We start from the raw sequence: 7641 nt of genomic DNA, 5'->3' as shown, positions 1-7641 counted from the left end.
TCGAATTAAGTTCTGGTTCAATAATGTCTTAATATTATTTACGATTTTTAAATGATCGTTATCTTCAGTTACAATAAGTATAACTTTAGTAAATGACATTTTAAAAGTTGTACTTAAAAGTAGATCTAGAACAATCGGAAGAAAGACATCGTTGCAAAACGAAAAAACTCAAATTCAGTCAACTTGATTGCGTCTTTTGTAGCATACGAATTGTGAGATCTAAGGATATTGGTCATAGACTTGTCCCCACTTGTCTGTTCAAGTTAGGCATCCTAGTCTCGCTTCGATATAAATGCATGTTAACGAGCTACACTACGGCTGCATTTGGTCAGCTGGAACCGGGTAAACAAAATGGCGATTATTTTTTATGCCGGTGGTCTACACGAAAGGTTTCTACATCTAGTGTGGTCTAAGTGCATAACAGTACCACTCAGAGTGGATTCAGTGTGTTCAGACAAACTGAAGATCAAACAAAAATAGATCATTCTGATCCACAGAATGTGTGTTTTTGTGTGTTTAAATGATGGCACTCAGCTCTGTAGCTATTGCCCTTTTTTCCTCGATCTGGCGAAACTGTTTCAACAACACTTACAAAAAATGCACTTTACTGTGTCTCGTACGATATACATGTATAAAAGGGGCCAGTTTCATAGAGCTGAGAAAACACTGCTTAAAAATGTCGGCTAATAGCAGTCACAGATTGTACACGTAGAATATTATTTTGGCTGGTAACCACATTCTGGTAAGCTTCTGCTTAACTATTTTTTGTGCTTAAGCAGCTCTATGAAACTGGGCCCAGGGTCAAGAACATTCTGCCCGATGAAGGTAATGGTGAAATTCTAGCCAATATCAAAACATTATATATAACCTATTTTTTTAATGGCGCGTCAATCGGGGTATATATTTATTATTTCATCGGCTGTTCACACAGAAAGTGTCGTTTTTTGTAACTGGAACGTATAGCCTGTTTTCTTACGAGCTGAAAAGCAGCGTGGAGCAATCAGTAATCACGATAATATGCAACACGATAGTGAGTTGAACCTGTTTTCACTCAGCACGCGTTGGGTTTGCTCTCATGTGTATCGTAGGCCGGTACCTAGCTTTGTTTTGTGGAGACTGACTGTCATCAACCACTTCAACAACTCCCGGGTCAAAATTTACCAGGGGTCTATTTCACAAAGAGTTAAGAGTAGGACTAGTCCTAACTTAAGACTAGTTCTTGGAGATATTAAAAACATATTGGCTAGTCCTAATTCGTTACCTAATTCGGACAAGTAACTCGTCCTAACTCGAGATAAGACCAGTCTTAACTCTTTGTGAAATCCACCCTTGACTCAGTCGCAACATGATTGTTAAAGTTGAGATTTTAATTCGGATTCGGCGTCAGTTTGACCCATCATGGGTCATTTTTTGACACAGAGGCCGGCGAGTCCCACGGGCCCCGTTTTGATTTTACAAAGATAGTCCTAACTTAGGACTATATAGTCCTTGGACTCTTTCTAAAATTTAAGGCTATAGTCCTAAATTGGGACGAGTAACTCGTCCTAACTCGACGAGAATAGTCTTAACTCAAGATAAGACTATGTCTTAACTCTTTGTGAAATCCACCTTAAATCCCCGGGTCAGGATGTTCTATCATGCTGTACAAACCAAACACACTGTTTCTTATGTAATTTAAAAACTCCCGCTTGCAGCATGCATGGCATGACTTTTTGAGGAATTGAGAATGGACCATGTGTGTTTTTCTCCACAACAACATTTCAAAGAGCTCAGTGAACATCCTGACGTTATTTCCATTAACCGGTTCTGATTCTAACAACCCCAGTTTGGGTGTAAGTAAACGAGCAAATCAACCCCATTGCCCATGCATACTGACTCCGTTTCTGGGTCAGATGAGCCGGAATGTGTGTTAGAAATTAGCCAGTTTCTGGGTCAGCCTATGCCCTATAGCAATGGGTAAGGTCCCTGGGATGCCGAATCCGGGTCAACTCTGATGACCCGAGTGTAAATAATAATGTCACGTGTTGTGTCATATCTCAAAAGGCGATGCGTTGCTCTTGGTATAGTTATTTCTGCTGCCAGAGCACTGAATGTTATCAGCGTCGCCCCATCAATTGAATTCTTGAATTTTTCTTACATCCAGGTTGCGTCAAAGTCATTGGAACAGCCGATGAAAAAGTAATGAGCGAATATTAAAGTTGAATTTATTCCGTGTGAGAAATGGGGGTGGAAACGGTTTAGATCAAGACATCCACTTCCCTCTCTTTATTACGTCATGGTGTGACAATGGACTTAATATTAATTAATGTGTGGGTTTTATCATGCTATAGTCCATGTTATTTTATACTTCGAAGTCGTTTCTCAACAGTAGTTCCATTGCTTTATATCTCTGAAAGCTGCTGTGGGCGTCTGACCAATGTATTGACATTAATGTTGAGAGTGATTATCAAACCAAACGATACCCTCCCTTTAAATCTACATTAAGTGAAAGTGTGGAGACAAGTTGTGAGACCAAGCACCTTGCAGTCGATAACGAAGTCTAGTTGGGTAATAATAGACATACAAGACGCGGACAGAGCGGGAAAACTAAGCAATTTTATAGGCCCCTCCTATTCGTGTTTTAAGCCTGCTGGTTCACACATGCTAATTGCTAAAGCGAAGAATTATTATCACAATACGGAAAGCGGCGCATAAATTGTGTCATTAAACCGTTCCGCATGTCTGGACATGGTCTGGGCTAGACTATCAATTATGAACAAACGTGTCTTTTGTTTTTAATGTAACGACCAATCCCTCGTCATAAGGGCCCAAATTCATGGGGCACCAGTTACACTGCAATGTAAACTTAATGTAATTTTTGGTGGTGGTATGACCTGTAAAAGCAATACTTTTCTGTTATTACAATTAACCTTCATCAAATTTAGGCGTGGCTAAGTAGTGCAAAATAATTATGCGAGTACACCCTTTTGACACCCTTATAAAATTGCCCCCCCCCCCCCCGCAGATTTAGTTCTAATATATATTTCTTAAAAAAATGGAAATCTTTACTGCAATCCTGCAAAGGGTAAAGTTGTGTATGAGAAAAGTTCAGAACCTCTTTATCCTTCTAGGTTTAGAAGTGTTTATTAATAGGTCAACCTAGGAAGATGTTTCCGCTCGTTAGCCACTCATCATCTTGATAATAACCTCCGAAAATATCAGCCGACTCCTCTAGCCTTGGTAAATGTTGAATGTGCTCCAATTCCTCATCAGATCCATTAGAACATAATGGTCGACATGACAATTTGAGCGCCCTTTTTACAGTGTATAACCCGTGAAACATTGACGGCACTATGGTGCCGCGGCCGAAGAGCGTAATACTCTACGCCCTTCTTCCAGGCAGACAAAATACTTTTTGTCCCCAGCAGCAATAAGCAATAGAAATGGCTTCTGGCAACAAGTATCTGTTGCATTTGTGTTGCTAGAAGTATCCCCAAAGATATGTTTGCCCATTCCCGTGGTTAACCTTTCCAACTGGCGGCTTTGCGTGCCTTCTACTATTAAGCGGTCAGTTGACTGAAGGTCAAGTTTAGGGTTTTGATTAGCGCCCTCTCTTAGCGAAGTTTTCCCATGATTCGCCGCCATGCTTGAATTGTTGTAAAACACCGTCTTCCAATCTTTTGCAGATTGTTTGGAGACTACTTGTTGCCCCATTTTGGATTTTATGGGTAAGATTTTATTGTTTTTTGATGCTTAATATCTCATGGATATTTTTGCATTTAGTTCGTTTCTGTTTACGCAGAAAATTGGGAATATTTGTAGGGATTTTGTGAGTACATGATCTGTCACGATTATTTACTACTGTGCATCACATTGTTTTACATTGCATAACATTGATTCTACAATTAATTTGTGGTTTCATTTTGTTTAGGCTTTAAATAGAATGAAAGTAGTCATAGGTGACCATGGGCGAATGCTGGAAGTTTTATAGGAATAACAGTACAGCTGGACTAAAGGCGTGAACGGTGAGGCTTATTTTATGTTGTCCATTGGCATTGCTAATCTATCTCCATCTTTGTTTTTACCAAGATGGTATAATTATAAAATTTTTGTTCTGTATTTTTGTATCTTGTTACAGTTTTCACGGAGATTGAAATCAATAAAACATCTTAACATCATTATAAAACTAGCCCCTTAGGGTGCTAATTAGGTGCGCTACTTACAACAGTTAGTTATGAATAATATAACAAACGGATCAAACTTGAAATGAACTAAGTTGCATAAATTCGATTTTCACCGGAACGAAAGTGGACTTTTAAAAGAGGGTCGTTTTTACAACAGCTCCCAGTGCATTTGTACCAAGGATTTTATGGTCATTTACTTGTAGAATAATTACGCAAAGGTACATCATTCGTACCATTAAGCTTAAGACAATTTAAAAATTATTATTAATCTGTCAGCATATGCTGACAACAGTCCTGTCGACTGCGGGTTTTTGTCATTTAATAGCATTTTATATTTCCCTTTTCTATGTCCTTCAGAGCCGGCCTCATATTTTTCTTCCCTTCATGCCAAGAGTGTATTAAATGTATTTTATCACTATTCGGTTCACTTTACTCCATGCACCTAAGTTTCAATAGTGACGTAATTATAACATGGGTTTTTGTCTTTGACGTCTTGTATTTCGGGAGATATACCGTAGAATAGGTCTTCCTTAGAAACAAATTACATATGGTATTGTGTATAATGTAAACCTTTAACATTCCCATTTGGGATGGTGAGTGATAAACGTCGCAATGTCAATGATAGGCTCGTTCAGCTAACTTCATTAACAAAATGATTTATGATTTAATAATGTTCTGGATCAACTATTATAAAGTATAGTGCACCCAATAATGCAATAGAGATAATCCTGTAACCAACTGTTCACTTTTTGTGCGCTTTAAATGCAGATCAACATCATTTTGTAAACCCATCCATGTTATTCAATTAATTTGGTGTTGACCAAAGAAACAGACTATAGCGGGATTTGAATCAACGACCTCCGGATTAACGTGCTGGTGCTCTACCAACTGCCCTATGATGGCGGTCTTCCTGTCAATATATTATTCGTTATATGTTATAGAGCTTGGTTTGTAACAACGCTCTCAAAATTGTGTTGTTTGGTGGTTTGGTATTCAGTGGGATCGCAAGGAAATGTCCGGATTTGCATTTTCTTAATTTTATCATCATTATCTGTTATCTGCGGCCCTACATTAAGATCGTGACACTGCTCACCTTTTTGCAATTACAGTTGGACATAAACGTGAGAAGCAAGTTGTTTTGTATATTATTATTGAACATGTTGTATTTCAAGCAATAAGCTACGTGCCTGCTTTCCTGCTGATATGTTTTTGGCAACCCGGAGGCCACTTTCTTATAAATGAATAAAAATACCCGTAGCCTATAATCAAAAAGTAGTATTTCATTTTTAAAAGTAAATTGATATTCTTCGTCGTCGTAACTCATGCATAAGTGATGATATTGGCTTTGGTATGATCACGTCTCCCATACATTAATGTTTAGGGCCCAAACTATTTAATGAAAGAAGATTTATACCCGGCTTTAAGAGGAATTACATGTGGCATTTTGAAAATGTCACAATAATTTTAATCGTTTGGTCAGATCAATACTTCAGTTCGATATTTAATGGTACAATGTGTATAAACAAAATAAAACGAACATTTTGTTTCTACGTCAAACAAAATATATAAAAATACGTAGAGTAGGTATTTGTTTTTAAAGTTGCAGCGTGTTTGCATGTGAAAGCAGTTTTCACATTGTTCATAATGGTGGCAGATTTAGCTTTTGTGACGTCATTCGAAAACTGTGCTATTATAAGAGACGTGCATTTTGATCGGAATGTATGTAGAATAGAATACCCGAATTGCCGTTGCCTTAGTGATGAGGGGGTCACGTGCCTCCTAAAAGCCTATAATGAACAATGATTACCGGAACCGGGTGATTTGAATTGTTACAACCAGAAGTATAAGAACAATGTGTTGCTGAAGTGCAATATTTGTCACTAATTTCTCCTGACTCACATACAACGGATTAAGCAAAAATTATTGTTTCCACATGTTTGTTGTTTCATTATACGGTTGACCACACAAAACATGATTATTGTTTGTGACTATAGTTTTTCATCTTAACCAATCCTGAGTAATATACCAAATCAATCACTGAATTTGATGAAATCCATTCCCTGCGGGTTATTTGTAGGCGTCACCACGTCATCCGTAATCGACAGTTCTCCTTGTTTTGAAGGTGTTTCTTGAAACCAATTCATCTGAATGAATAATAGTACATTATTCTCTAGAGTCCAATGCACTCTCTAGAGTGGGCATCGAGCCTCCGAAGTGACGATCCAATAACGCAAGCACCAACGCACACACACACTGACGGGGAGTCCGTAAAGTCAATAATAATAATAATTAGCCCATGTATAATCAGGTCTGAACTATAAATCATATTTATGTCAGCAGTCGTTCTGACGTCTATTCGCGCACTAATGATCAATCTTTATAAATTCTGCTATAATGCAAACGCAGGATGTATCTCTATAAATGGTGCGAAGCCCATAAAGGGACACAAATAAATTGAAGTAGGCAGCAATAAATAATTAAAACAATTGTTTTGATTTTCCGATTTGACCTGGCAATTAATTAGATCTGCTTTTTCAGATTCGAGAAATTTATTGCAATAATTTTAGGTATTGTACGAAACAATCCGCCGGCTTAAGTGGTAATTAAATTAATGAGTGGTAAATGTCGGATGATCTCGACATTATCTCACGCACATGGATTGCAGTGTCTTCGACCGCCATCCTTGAAGACAATGGACACTATTGGTAAACGTCAAAGACCAGTCTTCTCACTCGGTGTATCTCAACATATGCATAAACAAAAATTGAGCTTGATTGGTCGTCGGAGTAACGAGATTGTGCATTTAGTTGTTCGTGCCATAACGCTCACAATTTGTTCACGCTTTTCGTTTTGAATATCATCATCTTTTAAAATTCATTCAGAGTCAATTAAATACATAAACAAACAACTTTCTGCAGAAGTCGGGCCATGCAAGAGAGAACAAGAAAAACATTGATTGTGTGCATGACATCTCCAATTATAAAATAAATTTACTCCGTGGTGCGCCGATATGCTTATTTTGAGATATTATTCCAAACTGATCAAATCAAACTGAACACGAAAGTATTTGGTAAAAAAATATTTGTTACACTTTTATTGACAATAATTTGAGCTTCAACAAATATTTTTAGTCATGCTATGTACATTAATTATTTCATGACATAAATATGGCTCCACCATTCTCATTGATGCATAAATGTAAATTTTACTGGTCATTTTTAGGCAATATACCTCGAGTTATTCTATTTCACGCCGAATTGAAAGATCTTCAAAATTGCCCCTTAAATTTCACCTTTTAACCTGCACACCTAAGAAATTATTCTTTGGCGTCATGTGATTTAAAAAAAGATAACTATTTAATTTATCAATCCACCCTCACAAAATTGAATGCCTAAGTTTATACTGAAAAGAACATCTTTTAAAGTTTAAAATATTTTGCTGTAAATTCGTATGCCTCAAAAATTGAAACTGAATGACG

The sequence above is a fragment of the Asterias rubens genome, chromosome 7 (genome assembly GCF_902459465.1).
Source record: "Asterias rubens chromosome 7, eAstRub1.3, whole genome shotgun sequence".
Taxonomy (NCBI): domain Eukaryota; kingdom Metazoa; phylum Echinodermata; class Asteroidea; order Forcipulatida; family Asteriidae; genus Asterias; species Asterias rubens.
This window is presented reverse-complemented; position numbering follows the sequence as displayed.